Source organism: Xenia sp. Carnegie-2017, unplaced genomic scaffold, assembly GCF_021976095.1.
Source record: "Xenia sp. Carnegie-2017 unplaced genomic scaffold, XeniaSp_v1 HiC_scaffold_20, whole genome shotgun sequence".
Lineage (NCBI taxonomy): Eukaryota > Metazoa > Cnidaria > Anthozoa > Malacalcyonacea > Xeniidae > Xenia > Xenia sp. Carnegie-2017.
Window position 1 is genome coordinate 453,137 of NW_025813483.1, and position 23,617 is coordinate 476,753.

Below are 23,617 nucleotides of genomic sequence, written 5' to 3' on the forward strand. Positions count from 1 at the left end.
TCAACTTTATTGAAAACTGTTGAGTTGGCAGTACAAAAAAGTACTCAAGAATCCATAGTAATGGAAAAAGTTTTTGGTCTTTTCTCGATAATATCTTTCGATCCGTTACCACAAGATATTATCATACAATTTATTAAAAGCATTGATCCACATAAGTCGGCAGAAGATATATGCCTTCAATTAAAGCATTGTTCGTTAATTCTTCAATCAAAAAACAACGACATTCGCCTGCATCGCGTTGTACATGAAGCCATCATTAATTATCAATCTTGGAAGACCTCTTGCAGTAAACAAAAAGACAATAATTCGACTAAGATGTCTATACTTGCGTGTCAAGTCGCTTGGGCACTCTATCATTTTGAAGACAGAGAAGATCAAATCAAAATAATTCCACATCTAATAAAATTCATAACAAATTCATCATTTCAACATTTCCTAAACAAGTTGATCGATGTAAAATCATCAAAACAAAAAATTGATGAAAAAAATTTTAAAATTGCCATTTACTTTGTAAATGTGTTAGAAAAATTTTGCAACTATAAACAGGCCATTAATGTACTTAAGGATATAATAACAATTAAAACTAAAGTGTTAGGTGTCAATCATGTTGATGTTTCATATTCGTACAACGAGCTGTGTGGGTTGCTTTGGAAGAATGGAGAATACAAAAAAGCAAAAGATTCTTATGAACGCGCGATGGAAATTCAAATAAAAGCATTTGGACCAGATCATGTTAATAACGCGACAACGTACAACAATCTGGGTTTGGTTAACAATGATATGGGAGAGTACGAAAAAGCAAAAGATTTTTACGAACGAGCAATGGAAATTGAAACAAAAGCATTTGGACCTGACCATGTCAATATTGCGACAACGTACTGCAATCTGGGTTCGGTTTACGATGATATGGGAGAGTACGAAAAAGCAAAAGAATTTTACGAACGAGCAATGGAAATTGAAACAAAAGCATTTGGACGTGACCATGTTAATATTGCGACAACGTACAATAATCTGGGTTTGGTTTACAAAAATATGGGAGAGTACGAAAAAGCAAAAGAATTTTACGAACGAGCAATGGAAATTCAAACAAAAGCATTTGGACCTGACCATGTTAATATTGCGACAACGTACTGCAATCTGGGTTCAGTTTACGATGATATGGGAGAGTACGAAAAGGCAAAACATTTCTACGAACGAGCAATGGAAATTGAAACAAAAGCATTTGGACGTGACCATGTTAATATTGCGACAACGTACAATAATCTGGGTTTGGTTTACAAAAATATGGGAGAGTACGAAAAAGCAAAAGATTTTTACGAACGAGCGATGGAAATTGAAACAAAAGCATTGGGACCTGACCATGTTAATATTGCGACAACGTACTGTAATCTGGGTTCGGTTTACGAAAACATGGGAGAGTACGAAAAAGCAAAAGATTTTTACGAACGAGCAATGGAAATTGAAACAAAAGCATTTGGACCGGACCATGTTAATGTTGCGACAACGTACTGCAATCTGGGTTTGGTTTACCAAGATATGGGGGAGTACGAAAAGGCAAAAGATTTTTACGAACGAGCAATGGAAATTAAAACGAAAGCATTTGGACCGGACCATGTTAATAATGCGACAACGTACTTTAATCTGGGTTCGGTTTACAAAAATATGGGAGAGTACGAAAAGGCAAAAGATTTTTACGAACGAGCAATGGAAATTGAAACAAAAGCATTTGGACCTGACCATGTTAATATTGCGACAACGTACAACAATCTGGGTTTTGTTTACAGTAAAATAGGAGAGTACGAAAAAGCCAAACATTTTTGCATACGAGCGATGGAAATTCAAACGAAAGCATTTGGACCTGACAATGTTAATAACGCGACAACGTACAAAAATCTGGGTTTGGTTTACAATAAAATAGGAGAGTACGAAAAAGCCAAACATTTTTGTATACAAGCGATGGAAATTCAAACGAAAGCATTTGGACCTGACAATGTTAATAACGCGACAACGTACAAAAATCTGGGTTTGGTTTACAGTAAAATAGGAGAGTACGAAAAAGCCAAACATTTTTGCATACGAGCGATGGAAATTCAAACGAAAGCATTTGGACCTGACCATGTCAATATTGCGATAACGTACATCAATCTGGGTTCGGTTTACAAAAATATGGGAGAGTACGAAAAAGCAAAAGATTTTTACGAACGAGCAATGGAAATTAAAACAAAAGCATTTGGACCTGACCATGTTAATATTGCGACAACGTACAACAATCTGTTTGTTTAGGAGATAGAGAAAAAGCCAAACATTTTTGCATACGAGCGATGGAAATTCAGACGAAAGCATTTGGACCTGACCATGTTAATATTGCGACAACGTACAACAATCTGGGTTTTGTTTACAGTAAAATAGGAGAGTACGAAAAAGCAAAACATTTTTGCATACGAGCGATGGAAATTCAAACGAAAGAATTTGGACCTGACAATGTTAATATCGCGACAACATACAACAATCTGGGTTTTGTTTACAGTAAAATAAGAGAGTACGAAAAAGCCAAACATTTTTGCATACGAGCGATGGAAATTCAAACGAAAGCATTTGGACGTGACCATGTTAATATTGCGACAACGTACAATAATCTGGGTTTGGTTTACAAAAATATGGGAGAGTACGAAAAAGAAAAAACATTTTTATGAACGAGCAATACAATTTCAAACAAAAGTCCTGATATGTTAATTCTGGAATAATGTACGACAATCTTCATTTGGTAATAAACCATCTATAGTAATTGACACTGCACCTTTAAATCGCTAGTTGCCAAAATATTTTCCATGTTTGAGAAAATTTACAACGAAATAGAAGGAAAAACGAAATAGATTTGTGGTTCCGTGAATTAAGGAAAAAATTTACACAAACAACAACAGTTGTATATAAAAAAGTTTAAATATATTCTTGACGATATTCAATATAAACATTTGTATTTTCAAGTTTTCAGTAGTCATTTATTTACTGGAACAGTTATTTCTATAGGCTAAGAAACTTTTACGGAACTTTTGCAGTGTATTTAAGATTAGTAAGTTTGTAATCTATCTAGTCTGAAGTTGTTAAGCTCCTTAAAATGAGTGGAGTGTTTGTTGGGTCATTTTCGTGAGAGTAAATCCATATCTTTGAGGAACCATGACAATCGATTCATTATTTCTTCCTGTTTATAGTTGGAATTACTCCCTTAATTTTTGTGACACTCTTCTTTTTGATAACTGAGAAATATGCAATTTACAGTACCGCTTGCGTATTTGTTAACATAATTTTTGCGTATAATACGCGTGTCATACGCGTATCGTTTTCGTATCATACGCGTATTATTCACGTATCATACGCGTATCGTTCTCGTATCATACGCGTATCGTTCTCGTATCATACGCGTATCGTTCTCGTATCATACGCGTATCGTTCTCGTATCATACGCGTATCGTTCTCGTATCATACGTGTATCCTTCTCGTAACATACGCGTATCCTTCTCGTATCATACGCGTGTCCTTCTCGTATCACACGCGTATCGTTTCATTTTATACGCATGTCGTTCTCGTGTCATACCCGTATTACTTTCTTAATATTCTCGTATATGGTTTCAATATAGTTTTCTTTCGATTTGTGATATGTTGCTTCCATGTCCTAAACTTAACCCTTTAGATGCTGAAGTTTTTCTTCAATATAGTTTTTCAAAAAACCATGACTTATGTTATCACAATTAGTTTCCGTTTTTATATAAGAATGTGTCACAAACTATTCAGCTATGTCATTGATGAGTCATATGTATACTTAGATACGACGTGAGACAATAGCAGCTTATAGCAAAAGCAATCCAAAATTTATTAATGCATAACATATACATGTATATATAAGATCATCTATTAAAAAATTCTTTTGCTATATCGTGCTTTTAAACTATTTCGTGAATAAAATATCTTAAGAGTATACTGACACTTTTTTATGTCATCATTGTGCTACAAAGCAATTGTTATCGTGTCGTTTGTTATGTTTATAGCACACGCAACATTGGATGAATCTAAAAACAAACTAATCACAATGACTTTCCATTTTCATAGGATGTGTCACAAACTATATACGTCATTGATGAGTCATATGTATACTTAGCACTGATCTGATAGTAGACAGATCAGATCAGTGATACTTAGATACGACGTGAGATAAACACATTTCATTGAAACTAAAGCAACCCAAAATTTATGGATGCATAACTTACATGAACTAGAATGGTATCATTTATAAAAACTTGCTTTATTGTTCCTTTTAACACCTTCATGGTGAAAATTTCTTAAGTGTATAGTGCCGCTCATTACGATGAACAAAGTTCTATCAAGTATCACAGCGTTTCATCCTCGTATCATACGTACGCTTATCGTTCATGCATTATACGCTCATCATACGCGCATCGATCTCGTATCATACGCGTAGCGTATGTTAACAAATACGCGAGCGGTACTGTAAATAATGTAATAACTTATTTTAATTGTATATTTTCATTTGATGGAGGTATTCACCGATAGTTGTGATGTTGAATTTCATGATCTCACTTTCATTTATATTTAACTTCTCTGAAATCAGTTTGCAGTAAGACTATTTATGTAGCTGGGAGCTAGAATTAGACGCACAAAAAATGTATTTCAATGTCATAGAAATAAAAGACTCATTTGATTGTCCATGTCTGATGAAGCCCAATATTTAGACATAAAAAAACCAAGAACGAAATTCCTTTCTATAGCTTTTAAGCCTGATCCAGTATCAATAACTGCTGAATCTTGCAAAATTTAAACGTCTGCTGATCACGAAAATTGTAATTTAAAGGGCACACGGGGATTTTACGTGTCCCTCTAGGGGTACAGTTTGAGTTAGAGATCTTCGAGGATGGCTATAGACAGAAATCAACCGCAGCCATTGTGTATTTTGGAAGACAATCGTTTAAGTTGTCAAAGTATCAAAGACAAAATAACCTTCATCGAAATTTCCTCACAATCGTCTTCTTTTTTTTTCGTATTTGTCCCAGTCTCTCGCGTGTTTCGCCAAAGAATGTGACGTCACGACTCTCAAGCTGTCTTTGAATAAACTGTAGTCCCGTCAAATTGAATCCAACAGTATCCTAAAGATTAAGCAATCATTACAAGTGTGCCATAGTTTTATCGAAGTCGACGTAAAAATTCAAGAAAATTTGTTAAGTTCAAATGATTTGAAAAGTCATTTGTTCAGTTCAAATGATTTGTAAAGTCATTTGTGGAAGTTCAGATGATTTGAAAAGTCATTTGTTCAGTTCAGTTGATTTAAAAGTAATTTGTTAAGTTAATATAATTTAAAAAGTCATCTGTGGAAGTTTGAAGTACAAAATTCAAAAACTCAAGACGAATAATTCGGCAAAATTGAAAGAACTAGAGAAAAATGAAATGTTCTTACTCTTGAATATTTTTCTTTCTAAATACATACTTTTTTCTGTTGTTATACACAAAAGAATATTCTATGAACCTTTTTAATACAAAGCCAAACTCGGTATTAAGGTTGGCACTGTGTTGTGAAGGAAAGCCTTAATTCCTCTTAACGAATCAGAATTGACGACTTTTACATGTTTAGTTTACAGTCATTAAAGTGTCGACAAAATTTACCACGAATAAATTAACGGTCGTTTAGCGCATTGCAAAATTACGAGAGAAATTTGGCGATACTTGCGGTTTATTAAACATACAACTTCCTACCTTCATTTCGCGAACTCGGCTACGACAATGTGATCTGATAGAGTCTATTACTGGCAGTAGTTCAGGAGTGGATATGATCTTGTTGTGATGTATTCTATCGTAACAAAATATGTAAAAAATGAAAAATATCCAGCACTGTACATAGGTGTTTCACCAATTGTATCATATATTCAGCAATACTGAAGGAATACGATGAAATTCTTAGGAAATGATTTAAAGACAGACGTATTGAAAAAAATATCGATCGAAACCAAAAATAGAATTACGTCTTAATCTTACCGCAGCAGAAAGAACAAACATCGACAACTTAACTCTGTTTCCCAACCATTCTAAACAATCACGTACATCTGGGATGAGCAAAATTTGAAAACGAAACCTGTACCATGTGAAGTAATGACACAGGAGTCAAAATACATTTCACTTTACCTTAATCCACTCAAGAAGAAGTTTCAGTACATCAATAACATAGTCAAACGGTAACACAAGCAATGATTCTTCAAGTTCACTAAAATTAAATAATTTAAATGTATTGTAGAAAACACTTGCTTCATAAGATACCTCTCTATTGTATTCTAATAACACTTAATATTTAATTCTTTTAGTAACTCTAACGAGACACTTTGCCATACTTTACTTTTTAAATGCTCTAAATTAACTTTTAGTACAAACAACGATTCTTCATGGGATGATTTGCTGCTCTTTACAATACTTCAACCTTACCTTGACTTTACTTTTTTCACCACTAGAAGTACATACTGTACAGGCTGTGAAAAGAAAAATATATTTTACAAACGTCGTAAGTATATGGTCCGGGAAAAGGAGGTTGACATAGACAGCCATTCAATCGTAGAACAACAATATTTATGGCCTCCATCTTCGTGGTCAAGATATTTTATTTCATTATTACAAATCCTGTGTATTTTACATTTAACTCTCATTTTTTCTAGAGTTATTATAAATAAAGTAAATGGTTTGAACCCGGGAGTATCGTTACATGTTTGTAAATGTAGATCGTCCAGGTTGGTATAGTCTTGAAAAGGACTGTTTTTGTTGTTGTTGTCTGACGTTTCGACAACCTTAGCGGTAGTCATCTTCAGAGTCAAATGAGGAGTAAACGTCAGGTTAGCCACATTTGTTATCTGGTTCTTACGTAACAATCTGAATAGCCTCTTGTTTGTTCAACGGGTACTTACAGCGGTGGTTGAACCAGAGTTGTTGCCGTATGCGTCTGACGTTGCTTGCAAAACGTATGTAGTCGTTAGCAAGTTGTTCGCTCTGTCGTCCAAATGATCGTAATAAAGTAAACACACAACAGGCTATTCAGATTGTTACGTAAGAACAAGATAACAAATACGGTTAACCTGACGTTTACTCCACATTCGACTCTGAAGATGACTACCGCTAGGGTTGTCGAAACGTCAGTCAACAACAACAAAAACAGTCCTTCTCAGGACTATACCAACCTGGATGATCTACATTTACAAACATATAGTCATTATAAATGTAAAGCCATCTCATCCATTTTTTCCTTATCAACGTACGTAGGTATATAAATCTTGCAATCTTAACATTACATTAATATTTACATTAATCATGTTCAACATGCACGTGACTTTCATCTTGTATCACGTGGCCTTCATGTTGTTCTTAAATGGAAACATTGAAGATATAGTAAACTTACACTGACATTACCAAAGGCAGCAAGAATCGGATGAATGGCGCGCTTTGGAAGCTGTTCAAATGAAAGAAAATGTATGTGAGACCAAAAAGAACTTGTGTAAAAAACGAAACTAGAATTTTCTGTATAAATCAGACAATAGTGAAGGGTGAAGGGCGTGGTTCCAATTAGGAGTGTGGAAATATTGGTGGTAGTTTCATGGGTAGGTCAGTGCAGAGCGTGGTCCCAATTAGACAGTATGAAAATAATGGTGGTTTCATTGGTAGAGTTTAATAACAGTGTAGGGCGTTGTCCCAATTAGAGAGCAGGAAAATATTATTGTTGGTTTCATGGGTAGGGTTAAATAACGATGCAGGGCGTGGTCCAAATCAAAGAGTAAGAAAATATTGGTGCTAGTTTCACAGGTAGGCTTTAATAACAGTGGAAAGTTTTGTGATGTTGCCGGTTATGGTTATTTAACATTGTTCATTTAAGATTTAAGATTGTCCATACGTATAACATAAACATTTTGTTGATGTGCAGAGCAAGAAATAACAAACCTTTCATTTAAGATTTAAGATTGTCTATACGTATAACATAAACATTTTGTTGATGTGCAGAGCAAGAAATAACAAACCTTTCATTTAAGATTTAAGATTGTCTATACGTATAACATAAACATTTTGTAGATGTGCAGAGCAAGAAATAACAAACCTTTCATTTAAGATTTAAGATTGTCTATACGTATAACATAAACATTTTGTAGATGTGCAGAGCAAGAAATAACAAACCTTTCATTTAAGATTTAAGATTGTCCATACGTATAACATAAACATTTTGTAGATGTGCAGAGCAAGAAATAACAAACCTTTCATTTAAGATTTAAGATTGTCTATACGTATAACATAAACATTTTGTTGATGTGCAGAGCAAGAAATAACAAACCTTTCATTTAAGATTTAAGATTGTCTATACGTACAACATAAACATTTTGTAGATGTGCAGAGCAAGAAATAAAAAACCTACCGTTTTGTCTTTTGTCACATGACTCGCTTTATGTTCAAGTTCTTTCTGTCTTTCTTCCTTATACAATTCAATGGCCTCCATGATTCTTTCAGCCTAATGAAAAGATAAGAGAACAAACATCAACATAGTAATCTCCAGGCGTATATTGTATATTATACTGTAATATCCTCCAAGTATCCCAATCATACTGTATAATCTTCCAAATATCTATATTCTACTATGATATCCTCCAAGTACCCCGTCTCAATGTAAGCTTAAACACTTGGTCTCAGATATTCACAGTCTTCACATGTCTTTGGTGTACTACAGTTTTCAATATATCTGTATAATTTTGAGGTATCTTTCAGGTACTACAGGGGGGACTGGGCACAAAACCAATAAAATTAACTTGCAATGCTAATACAAGAACAAAACTAACTCCTTTGATCGTCTCGATAGTTTTCTTGCCAGCTTTAACAGCTTCTGTGTCTTGTTCACCTGGAATCTAAACAACATCATGGTTTAAATAAATGAATTTATTTAGTGCAATAAATGCAACTTCCACAAGATATTTTCCATAGTGAAAGTATATAACATATACAGAGTAGTATGGCTCAAGATGGAACATACATATCTCATGTTACATAGTAAAAAGAATCTTACAATTGTTTCAACTCCTGTTACGGCGCTTTCTTCGTAAGCTGCTTCCCTCTCCTAAATAGAAAATTAAAATAAACATTGAAAGTACAGGTACTATATGCATATTTTTGCAGCTCCAGCAACAGATCTATGTTTAGTACCATTTCTCTCTCCTCTTCGACAAACAACGGTTCGTCCGTTCGTTCCCAGAGTCTTAACGATTTATCATGTGACCCACTGATCTATAAGATAAAATACAATGCTTGTGGAACTGGAGTGTTAAGAATAAGTGTTTGACACTTACAACAAACTCGACATTATCTAAAACCTTCCATACTTGACACTTATAACAAACTCGCCATTATCTAAAACCTTCCATACTTGACACTTACAACAAACTCGACATTATCGAAAACCTTCCATACTTGACACTTACAACAAACTCGACATTATCGAAAACCTTCCATACTTGACACTTACAACAAACTCGCCATTATCTAAAACCTTCCATACTTGACACTTACAACAAACTCAACATTATCTAAAACCTTCCATACTTGACACTTACAACAAACTCGACATTATCTAAAACCTTCCATACTTGACACTTACAACAAACTCGACATTATCGAAAACCTTCCATACTTGACACTTATAACAAACTCGCCATTATCTAAAACCTTCCATACTTGACACTTATAACAAACTCGCCATTATCTAAAACCTTCCATACTTGACACTTACAACAAACTCGACATTATCGAAAACCTTCCATACTTGACACTTACAACAAACTCGCCATTATCTAAAACCTTCCATACTTGACACTTATAACAAACTCGCCATTATCTAAAACCTTCCATACTTGACACTTACAACAAACTCGCCATTATCTAAAACCTTCCATACTTGACACTTACAACAAACTCGACATTATCTAAAACCTTCCATACTTCACACTTATAACAAACTCGCCATTATCTAAAACCTTCCATACTTGACACTTACAACAAACTCGCCATTATCTAAAACCTTCCATACTTGACACTTACAACAAACTCGACATTATCGAAAACCTTCCATACTTGACACTTACAACAAACTCGCCATTATCTAAAACCTTCCATACTTGACACTTACAACAAACTCGACATTATCTAAAACCTTCCATACTTGACACTTATAACAAACTCGCCATTATCTAAAACCTTCCATACTTGACACTTATAACAAACTCGCCATTATCTAAAACCTTCCATACTTGACACTTACAACAAACTCGCCATTATCTAAAACCTTCCATACTTGACACTTACAACAAACTCGCCATTATCTAAAACCTTCCATACTTGACACTTACAACAAACTCGCCATTATCGAAAACCTTCCATACTTGACACTTACAACAAACTCGCCATTATCTAAAACCTTCTATACTTGACACTTACAACAAACTCGCCATTATCTAAAACCTTCCATACTTGACACTTACAACAAACTCGACATTATCTAAAACCTTCCATACTTGACACTTATAACAAACTCGCCATTATCTAAAACCTTCCATACTTGACACTTACAACAAACTCGACATTATCGAAAACCTTCCATACTTGACACTTACAACAAACTCGACATTATCTAAAACCGTCCATACTTGACACTTACAACAAACTCAACATTATCTAAAACCTTCCATACTTGACACTTACAACAAACTCGACATTATCTAAAACCTTCCATACTTGACACTTATAACAAACTCGCCATTATCTAAAACCTTCCATACTTGACACTTACAACAAACTCGACATTATCGAAAACCTTCCATACTTGAAACTTACAACAAACTCGACATTATCTAAAACCGTCCATACTTGACACTTACAACAAACTCGACATTATCTAAAACCTTCCATACTTGACACTTACAACAAACTCGACATTATCTAAAACCTTCCATACTTGACACTTACAACACACTCGCCATCATGGCTGATTGCAAGACTCCATATTTCTGAATGATGACCTTCTAAGGTCGTAACATGAAGAAATCTGTCAGCGTCCCAATATTTTATCGTTTTATCTTTACTTGCACTGAAGAAATAATGAGTTTTTGGCACGAACTGCACGGCCATGACACTAAAAGAAGATGAAAGCCGTTATAATATAAATAGCGAATATACATGTAGGTATTGCTAGGTGTAATGTTGATAACATGCGGGTAAAAAATAAGCAGGAAATCTATGTATAAAACAATTGAGAACGTGGTTTACTAGTATGTTATAGACGTACGAGGTATGGTAATGACGAAACAATGATGGAACCAGGGTAAGAGGGTTTACAGGGTAAAATGAAGATGTACATAGGATACGAGTGTATAGTAGGAATATAATCAACTGTTTTAGGCTATCATATATTACTATCATAAAATTGTGTACCTGTCATCATGGGCGAATATTGATTTGCGACAATCACCAAAATCCAAACCCCAAATCTTAATGTTCTTGTCAACGCCACCAGAAACGAGGAGAACGTTATCCTGTAAAAAATGAATCAAGGATGACAAAAATACAAATTCAAAGACAGAGAAAAGTTTCAAAAATAAATAAAGACGCCATTGAAAAGCGTTCACTAATGCAAAGTGGTCAAGAGATGGACCGCTACACGCTCTACACTTTCACAACAGAGGATTGGTAAAAATTTACACGGTCATACGTAGTTGACATTATGTACGTCTTTTTCAAAGTTTCAAATTAATTTTCATTACATTCTCATAATCCTCTCTCATTTTATAATTCCTTAGTTTACGTCACAAACTGAAACTTCCTCGTTTGGGTTTAAAGCAACATTGAAGAAAAGCTTACCCAGCAAAATTTACATTCTTTTGAACTGTCGCATTAATACATTATTGCATTATTTAAAATTGATTCACTTTGTATGTTTAATTCGAAAATATCTAATTAGAAAAGCTATTGCAAAATGACTTATTTACAGCTTGGTAATGTATCTTTTGTGTGTACGTATTTTTCTTCTATTTTATGTGGTAAAGTTCTTTCGACCAAAAATAAAAAACATATTATAAAACATGATATCAAAAGAGAGTTGAAAGCCGTTCCTGTGAGCTTGAAAAAAACAGTATAATTTAAGCGACAGCTAAAACGGAAGTGACGTAAGCTAAGGATTCTTGTAAACACAATATACGTATATGTATACGACAGTCAAACGTGGATACTTTGAAACACACGTCATATGAATAAAACGTACCGTTGATATATCCATGGTAACAACAGGTAATTTATGACCATAGAGGGATAGGAAGAACTAAATAACGACGCGGGAAAAGTAACCACATTTAAAGAATGAATACAAAAGTAATTAGGATAAATGGACAGGAAAATGTTTATTCAGTTAAATTTTTGAGACTTCTGTAAATCAAATTATAACGTTGATGGAAAGCATACATTAATCCAATGTTACGTAACTAGCTTAAAGTCAAAAATATCGCTTTCTTTTTACAAGAGTGGATTTTTTAGTGAATTTTTTGCAAGAAAAGGAAACAGTTCTAACTCAAAGTGCATTTTTATCGTGATTCATAGAAAAAACATGGGAGAATTTCGTGCAAGGAGTCATCTTTAAAGTGATCTACAGCAACAAATGAAAATATTCTAACTACTGCTATCCAAAACCAATTTCTATCCAATATCATTAACTGCTATCCATTATCATCAACTACTATCCAATATCATTAACTGCTATCCAATACCATCAACTGCTATCCAATACCATCAACTACGTACAAAAATATTTAACAACTTACCTTCAATGTATCTGTGAAGAAAATTTTCATTGTAAAATCAAGCAAAGCCACGGCAATAAACTTTTGATTTGGACTGCAACGAAGGTTGGCACGTGATTAAATGGAAGATCATAAGTACGTATACTCCCCTTCAGGTGAATACATCAACAACTAACCTGAACTTTACACACATTACGTCATCATTCATCTTTAATGTTCGCGCATGACAAATACTTAATCTTTGACTAAACAAAATAATATAAAATGAATCACCCAATTGTACAACAAAATACATAATCCAATTAGACAATTTTGAAGTATACAATTAGAAAATGTTAAGCTGAGACTGAACAAACAAAAAGCGGATGGTCACATTCAACCACTTTCTTTACAAACATCATGAAATGCACAAGAAAAACAAGAGAAAAAACTTTAGAACACAAGCTTCAACAGAACTAGTACATGAAGTTGTTTTTTTCTCCGACAGACAATGGACATTTTTCGTCATACAATGTTAAAAATCACGTTGAGTGCAAACGTTGCTTTACATTCAAATTATTTAATACCTGGTCGTTGAATAGTTCTCATCCGTAATCAAATCAAATTCCCAAAATTTTACAACCTTGTCACCACTTCCTGAGGCGAATAGCGTCTAGAAATTGATAAAATCATCATTTCTAGATGAACGTACGTAGTCTGGAGCTCCCTCTGAGGACGGGGAGAGAAGTGAAGCATACGTCAAAATGTTACTTTCCAACGACTGGACTAAAAATATGTTTTTAAAATAAAGTAAAGTCCCTTACATTATCAGGAGCTAAACACAACGACCAAATAGCACCATCGTGTGCGTCCACAGTTTCAAGCAATGAACCAGACGAAACGTCAAATATTTGAAGTTTGCCTGCCTGTAAAGGAAATTTAGAGGGTCAACATCATACATTGTCTCAATACTTTATAAAGTCATCTTCACTATTGTTGTATACCTTAGTTCCAACAACGTGTCTGTCACATGACCTTACATTGTCTCACTACTTTATAAAGTCATATTCACTAATGTTGTATACCTTAGTACCAACAACAACTTGTCTGTCACATGACCTTACATTGTCTCACTACTTTATAAAGCCATATTCACTAATGCTGAATACCTTAGTACCAACAACCACGTGTCTGTCACATGACCTTACATTAACTCACAACTTTATAAAGTCATATTCACTAATGTTGTATACCTTAGTACCAACAACAACTTGTCTGTCACATGACCTTACATTGTCTCACTACTTTATCAAGTCACATTCACTAATCCTGAATACCTTAGTACCAACAATGACGTGTCTGTCACCAGGTACAAAAAGCGAACTTAGACAATAACCAGAAGACATTGTTCTGATGCATTTCTGAGTCGATCTATAAATTTGTTAGAAAAATCATCACAGGTTGACATAGACAAAGTCACTCTTTCGACCCAGAAACAATGATAGCGTAGAGTACGTAAGTCTGTTACGGTAATTTTACATCCTCCGTGATGCTATTTTAATTTCTTGCATAATGTTTTTTTTAGTAAACTTTGATTTTTTTCATTCCTCCACCCCTATTCGAAATTACTCCAACCTTATTCCTAACAGAAAAAATGATTATCCTGTTGGTACAACTTGATAAAACTTCAAAAAATATGAATCATTGTACTTTCTAGTTAAAGAAATTACAAGCAAATACACATACACAACTTTAAAAATCTGTTTATTGTACCTGTTCCACAATTTAACACTTTCAGCTGCACCAGAGAGGATGCAGGAATCGTCAGAATTGAATGACAAAGTCCTAAAGTAACAAAGCTAGCTAAAAATCAACTAAATCAAGGGTGAAGTTCATAAAATAAAAAATGCGCCATCCATTTTATTCAAGATTTCATGCTAAAGTGAAAAATACTACAAAATGCGGATGAAGCGAAAATAACAACAACACAACAAAATTAATCATTTTCTGAAATGCAATTATTTCTAGCCATTGAATCGCTATGTAAAAAAAAAATACATTTGGTCTAAGGGGTCAATCAGATGAAGTGAACTGTTACAGTATGACGCTTCAAAAGGCACATGAGATTTAAGACTTTAACTTATTGTCTTCATATTCCAGATTTATTGAGATCTACGTAGCCACATACCTTACATCACTACGATGACCAGGTGTCTTTATGGAAAGTATATTAGTTGAATCTTTCTTTTCTTCACTGAAGACATGAAACTCTACGCTGTTGTTGTGTAGTAATAATGAAATCTGTAGAAATTTAAAAAACTTCTTATTTCAAGTGGATGCAACTAATTCCATAGTATCCAGTATACTACGCATTCTTTACATGTACAATCAAATAAGATGATAAAAAATGACGAAAGACTCTTTCTCATCGTCCTAAATGACTATTCAACAACACTTGGAAATATACAGAAACATCAATTTAACACATCCATACTTCTCAAATATAAAATAAAATCGCGGACAAAAATAATGAGATACCTTTAGATCATTATTTGAATTCAATGCAAAGTCAAATGACCTAACAAGAATAAAAAAATTGTTTGTATTTTATAATGGCGGGAAAGCAAGACAAGTGAATGAACCAAGTACGTATGTACGAGGAGGACTAGAAACGACTTTTGCATCATAAATATCGTTTAAAAATAACTTTTTTATTCAGCCATTTTGAACAAGCAATTTTTAAAATTCACATTGTAAAACTGCTTAAAAATATTGCATGTATGAAAGTATTAGAAACCAACATTGATTAATTATATTTAAGAAAAAACATCCCTTTAAGAAAAGCACGTGAAGAAAAATCCACTTTCTCACACAAAACGCTTGATTTCCACAAGCGAATTACAATGTTTGTACTCCATACATCATTTTACCTTATCTTTGAGGTCGCTTTAACATCGGGTAATTTTATAATCTCGTCTTCGACGGTGGCTAAGACGTTTTCAGAAACCTGATAAAATAAAAGTAATGTTAAAATATGTTTCAAAAATAAGACAAATAGTGCGCAAGTACACATTTAAAATGTTGGAACAACGGATATATGATTCTTTCCTACGTATTTCTGTTTCTACGTTTTCAAAATCTATTTCATTTCGAGCAACAAAACCAAATATGCTCCAGGATTTTGACTTAATATATACAAGAACTATTCACAAATAAAGAGAAATATCACAATGTTACAGAAACGAGGCAAGATTGTGATGTCTTAGCAGAAAATTACGTATATTTTGATTCGTCAAAATTCTTTGCACAAATTTCACGTAACAAAATTATCTAACCGTCAGCTCGTCGGCTTCCAATCCTTGTGATCTAGGAATAAAAAATGGTAAAAAATATCACATGTATGAGAATAAAAAAGCTTGAATATAGTTTTAAAATTTCAAAGTCAACAACCTTTGCTTCTTTAAAATCTTTTTCGTCTTTTGCCAAGCGTTTTTATTTCGTCTTCTGATGCAAGACGAAACATTTCTAACGTAGAATTAGCACCCTAAACAAATAAAAATTATCTTCACATAACCACATCTTTTCTTTAGTTCTCTGTTGAAATAAGAAATATTGATTATATTTTGTAAAATTCATTCATAACCGTGAATGTTTTGACATACGTAAAATACTACATTCTCAACTTGGTTATGAAGAAATGAATAATGACAACCTATGGTCCACATTAGAATGGAGTTTTTCCATTGAAAACTGAGCAATATTTGCTACTGCAAGAATTTCTGCTGGGTTTGTAACATTTGCACGAAAATTACTCAGACAGTTGCTTTTATAATGAATATTCCCTCAAGATGTCAACACGACTCTCGGCGACCGCAGCAAAATTGATATGTAAATTAAATATTTTGTTTTCCATAACTCACTACTAAACCCACTTCTTAGAAAGCTGTGCGTTGCTATTGTCTAAGGTTTTAAATAGTACAATGAAATACAATAAGCTATAGAATTATAAAGAACGAAAAGTTAATGTTTATCATTACTGTTTCATTAATCCAATCAGAAAAGCCATTTATAGTTGATACTAGGTTGTAACATAAAGCTGAGCAGTAGCCACATAATGTTCATCATCTCCATAGCAATTTTTTACAATCCAAATCCCACATAAAAACTTCTTACATAACGTACGTACATGACAACCAATATAAGTTCGTGAAAGATCGCAATACAGCGACACTACGCGATCAGTTGAGCTTCTCATGACAGAGCCAATCATTGTACACGAAAGCAATTCCTATAGAAATTCGAAATATAGAAGTTGAAATCCGAGTTGAAACTAGAACTAAATGTTTATTTATGAATTTAAAACTGGACTAAATGCTTGATGCAGTGGTGACAGGTCTAATGCAGATGGCCAAATTATAAACAAAAAGTTTATTAGAAATTTTATTAGTTTAACTTAACATAGTAATATTCACAAAAATCGACAACAATCCTATGCACAAATATCAACCAACATTCCTAATACTGTATACCTCACAAATATTCACCCATAGTCCTAATTTACCTCACAAATATCCATCAACGTTCCTAATATACCCACAAATATCCACCAACAATCCTAATACTACCTCATTGTAACATCTTAAAAACGCTTATTTTCCCTTTGGTTTTCTGAATTTAAGTACCATCCACTATTATCCCTCATGCATCATGCAAGAAAACGCAGAGAAATGACCACCAAACACCTCTTATGTACCTCTATTTCTCCTTTACCATCCTCGCTAGATTGCGTTGCTGTCTTTCGTTTTCTCGTTTCTTCGCGTCTTTCTGTTCTATCATCCTTGTACTGAATTTTCCAAACTCTCAATTCACTATCAGCAGAACCAGTAATTAACCTTGTTTCATTCTTGACGACGACAAAGCCCCAAACCTTAAAAAAATGTAGATTACAGTGACTTTATTACTGTTCCTAAATCCCTGTTTCTAGCCAAGTATTCATCCTTATTCTTTTACGGAGAGTGAAGGGTAGACAACTCCTACATCCTATCATAACAACAAATTCATAGGTTCCATTCACCTCTGTTTTATGACCAACCAAGGTAAGAAAACAATGCTGTGAATCAAGATCCCAAAATTTCACGAAAGTGTCTTTGGAACTAGGAAAGACAAAACCATTAAATATAAACTAGCAAAGCCATTTAAGATGAAAATAGATCTTCTACATTTACCTAGTTATAAGAACATTTTGAAAATGAAGAAACCGACAACAAGTCACCATTCCTTTATGACCTTTAAGTCTGAAGAAATAACAAATTTAAGAACATTGTGGTCATACATACATACACATCATTTATCTCTTTCTTAACAAACATTGCTATATAATAAAGAACTCGCTAACTTTGACATTTCTGTCATATGATACGTAGCTTCTAAGCTTTACAACATAGGTACAGTATGTATGTAAGTGGTAAGACCTCAGTTTAAATATTCCACTGTAAGTCAGTAAGTCATACCTCTACACTCAGTTCATAAGTATTTAGAAAGCCATACCTGACTTTTATTTAGTAAGTCATACTCCCCACTCTCAGTTTGTAAGTCATATTCCGACTTTTATTTAGTAAGTCATACTCCTTACTCTCAGTCTGTAAGTCATACTCCTACTTTTATTTAGTAAGTCATACTCCTCACTCTCAGTCTGTAAGTCATACTCCCACTTTTATTTAGTAAGTCATACTCCTCACTCTCAGTTTATAAGTCATACTCCCACTTTTATTTAGTAAGTCATACTCTCCACTCTCAGTTTGTAAGTCATAATCCCACTTTTATTTAGTAAGTCATACTCCCCACTCTCAGTTTGTAAGTCATACTCCCACTTTTAGTTTGTAAGTCATACTCCTCACTCTCAGTTAGTAAGTCATACTCCAACTTTTATTTAGTAAGTCATACTCCCGACTCTCAGTTAGTAAGTCATACTCCCACTTTTATTTAGTAAGTCATACTCCCCACTCTCAGTTAGTAAGTCATACTCCCACTCTCAGTTAGTAAGTCATACTCCCCACTCTCAGTTAGTAAGTCATACTCCCACTTTTATTTAGTAAGTCATACTCCCCACTCTCAGTTTGTAAGTCATACTCCTACTTTTATTTAGTAAGTCATACTCCCACTCTCAGTTTGTAAGTCATACTCCCACTTTTATTTAGTAAGTCATACTCCCCACTCTCAGTTTGTATCTCCTACTTTTATTTAGTAAGTCATACTCCCTCTCTCAGTTTGTAAGTCATACTTCAACTTTTATTTAGTAAGTCATACTCCCACTCTCAGTTTGTAAGTCATACCCCACTTTTATTTAGTAAGTCATACTCCCACTCTTGGTTTGTAAGGCATACTCCCACCCTCAGTTAGTAAATCATATTCCCCACTCTCAGTTGGTACCATATACCCCCAACACTTTTAGAAAGTCAATAACATAAAAAACATGTAAAGAGAAATACCTTACTTTGGAATATCAACATAATCATAACTGCGTAAAAGCAGTATTGATAATGCACATTTAATGAATACCACAAGTTTTTTTAAAGCAACCATGTTTCTACATCTCACGATGCCACCTTCATATAAATACACTCATCATTTATTTAAATCAATATTTCATTGTAATATTTATATATAATCTACTCATAATTAAATAAATTGTATCACTGTATCATATTACTCTTATTTATATTCATCACATACATAATACTCTTTATTATACTGAAGATGTCATCATAAGTTGTTGAAACTTGTATATTTTAAAAAACTTGTCATATAACATTAAATGATCATAATCATACCTGAACATTCCTGAGTCATTAATTATATCCCAAACAATGACATCTGTATCCTATAGTAGTGGCAGAAAACAACACAAATGAATTGTTTACATTTTATAAACTACCATTCACAATTTATAGCAATTGATTTAGTATCATAAAAATCACAATTAAAGAATACCTTTGATCCAGACACCAATTTGACACCAGTATAATCATAGTTAAGAGCTGTAACTGCTGTCTTGTGACCACTAGAAGAAATTCAATAAAACAAAAGATGAAATAATTTTTTAATCTTTAATTCCAGATATGGCAAGAATGGAAATTGCCGAATGAAGATGTTTGCTTTGGCGTCTTTGAAAACATTAGTACTGATACACATCGATCCACAAAAATTAATAATTTTACACTAAAACACAAGTCTACACTTCACTCCACAGTAATGCATTAGTGCGACATTGACTACATCACTGCTCAATTATATATTTTTAGGGATGACACTGGTTGTATTTACTATTCTCATAGTTTCAGAAGTTGCTGTGCAAATTTACAAGGCATTCAAGGTTTATTTATCTTTCATTGATTTTTATACTGAAATTTGAAAACTTTCCACATTCCTTTGGTTGAGAGCATGTAAATTGTCTTCAAGTAGTAACTTGTTTACTGGCAAATTTTCTCAATTGAGTTTTGAACTGTTTTGTGATTGGAACACAGAAGTTGCAATGGCAAACAAAAGGTTAAATAGGGCAAAATGCACCATCAGCAACATCTGTACAAGTTGTAACCCTCTCCAGGATACCTCTTATACCTTGTTGCATGCATTGTGGGTCTTGAAGTTGGAAAATTTTGGTTGATGTGCCTAGCACATATATTATAATAGTGCTGAGTTATATTAACTGTTTGTTTACCTAAAATTTTTGAAATGAGTTTTGGACCGTTTTGTAATTGGAAATCAGAAGTACCAATGGTAAACAAATGGTTGAGCACAGACCAAATTGAAAAATATATTCCATGACAGGAAATGTACCTAAATGTCACTGAGGATGTACCATTATTTATATTCCAAATTCTGATGACACCATCGCCATACCTAAAATTTAAAAATAAACTGCAGGTGGAGGTGGATGTATGCAGGTGGAGGTGGATGTATGCAGGTGGAGGTGCATGCATGCAGGTTAAGCTTTACATTCTTCCCCTGTAAGCAGCTGCAAATTTATTATGTACATTAAGATCAAAAGCTGTTCAGTTTTCAAAAGCAAGGAAAACTATTTTATATAGGCAAATTTTATTACCTGTGGTGAAAGGGATATCAAGTCTAACAAAGATGTAGAAATTAAAATAGTTTGGGACATGTGGGGAATGTACACCAATGATTTTCATTTTTGTTAACATTACATACTGTACAGGTTGACTGACATTTTTTTCCTGGATATCAAGATCTTTCATAATACAAGGGGAAAGGTAGGATCTGGCTTTTATAAGTTAGGAGGCCCAGGATCTGGCTTTTATAAGCAGGGGGTTGAGCCTTCCCCTGCCTGACCTTGTGTTTCTTACAACCATACCTTTTACTGTTGAAAGTGTTGATTAGCAACAATGAAGAAAATATCCGGCATCATTTACAAGACATAATGAAATGCTATATTATTTAATTAGATAAGTTGTTTTACTCACCCAACAGCAAGATGTTCAGAGTCAGGACTGAGGCAGAGACATGTCACTTCGCTCTTGTTACCTTGTAAGACATTCACCTAGACATTTAGATAAGCATATCATAAAAACAATTTTTAAATAGTGGAAATCTAGCATTGTTTAAAGGTTTCAACAATTCTGTTCAACTACTTTTTCGCCAAGTCTAGCGTCCCAAATATATACATTTTCTAGTGCGGGAACAATCGCGCGGCAAATTTCACGTCTTTTCTCGCCACTTTGAACAAGACACACATTAGCTCTAGCACTTCCCACTACGCCAAAGATTCCAGCTTCGACGTAACGCAGATAAGATTTTGTTAAGACCATTTTAAAGGAAAAAGAAGAGTCCTAAATATTGGAAATTCATCTTGAACTACAACAAATTGTCTTCCACCCGATATCCACGTAGGGATTTATGGCGTCAGATTTCCTCCATTATAGACGAGGCGGAGAAAGGGGGGTGTCGTCCAATAGTATCGTCTAATGGTATGTCCTACAGAGGGGAATTTGTTAGATCAGATCACTACCAGCTTCTTTTGGCCAATATTGGTGCGCTGATTTGAAAAATCGATGTTATACGGGAAATTTGACATTGTAAGATGTTTAAATATATTAAAATAAAGAAAATTTGTGTAGAGAACGCCTAAAAAACTTGTAGTTTCACGATCTGTCTAAATTTTTAATGATTATAGGTAAACATCGTTTTATAGCAGACGCACAAAAATCTTTTGGAAACGAATTTTACAGTTTATCAAATGGAAAACTAGTTTTAATCAAATATAAACTAATGGTGAAAGTATATAATGACATTACAGTGAACTTTGAATCTTCGAGCAAATCTCTTGTGGTGACTGCTTCCTGTTCACTTTCGAACACAGATTCCTCTTCCTAAAGGAAAGACGCTGGTAGTTATATTTACATATCTTCAGCAACATCACGAACAGTTTCACTACTATATATCACGTGAACCAACAAAATTCAAAATTGTATTTGTGATTCATTGATATTTCTTTCGAACTTATCTTTAAAACAAACGGTGATATTAATGGTTGTTTTGTATTGGAACCTTGTCCACGTTAGAGCTTTTATCGTCGTCAACATGTTTTGAATTATTCGTGTTTTCATTGGTCCACGAGTCAACGTCCAAAACTCTCGAATGTACGATGGGTACTTCAACTAATTTCAATTTTATCAAGCTATCTATAACCAGGCGTCTTTGTTTCTCCTCTGTCGCTCTTGATTTAGTTACACTGCTGGAAGTTTCATTTTCAAGTATGTCTTCTACCTCAATCCACGGATAATAATATCTGTCATAATTATTAGGGCATTTTTATGCACAAAATATGCAGATACAAAGTTAAAAAGAAAATAAAAACATTTCTAACATTGTCAAGAATATAAACGAGTGGCGTAACAAAGTGTTTATGACTTTCATATGTAATTGTCAAAACAAGCTTAAGAAGACAAACAGCTTGTCAAAAATATATGATTGAAAAGTGCTAAGCGCATTTATAAGCAAAAATTGCAGACCTCACTCCTTTAGTGCGTAGTCTACTGCATCAACTCTTTATGTTTATGGTTATGGCAACGACCAACTGTATGTACTAGTTAAATGAAGATATGATCTTCGCACTTTGCTGAAAAAATCAGGTGACTCAACGGGATTCGAACCCATGACCTCTGCGGTGCCGGTGCAGTGCTCTGACCTACTGAGCTATGAAGTCACACAGTGGTGAGCAGGTCAATATTGTTGGCCGCACTTCATAAAACATTCATACGACATTCCTTTCACGAGAAAACATCAGCCCAACAATATTGACCTGATCACCACTGTGTGACTTCATAGCTCAGTTGGTCAGAGCACTGCATCGGCACCGCAGAGGTCATGGGTTCGAATCCCGTTGAGTCACCTGATTTTTCAGGTCTTGAGACGATTGCTTAAATTGTCCAGCAAAGTGCGAAGACCATATCTTCATTTAACTTCAAATACCGCACTTTGTATGTACTAGTACCGATTATGGAGTAATTAGCTCGCTCTAACACAAATTTTTTAGATAAATCGTCAGGAAAATCTAAACACTCAAATACCAACATACGAGGCAAGATATCAGGACAGGTTACTAACATGCCAATAAATTTCCTGAAATTTTTGTCTACCAAATAATTATTGGGCGTTTTCTTTAAAACTTTTCTGTTATAATGTTTTTACTCGATTAAATTCATTCTTGTAGAAACCACTCAAGCGAAGAGAGACTAAGCGTTCAAACTTTCCCTGGTAAG

At 34.0% G+C, this 23,617-nt stretch overlaps 1 pseudogene; it reads right to left on the reverse strand.

Moving 5' to 3' along the window:
* Positions 1 to 4,566: 4,566 nt before the first annotated feature.
* Positions 4,567 to 21,759, reverse strand: LOC124443236 (annotated as a pseudogene).
* Positions 21,760 to 23,617: the final 1,858 nt, after the last annotated feature.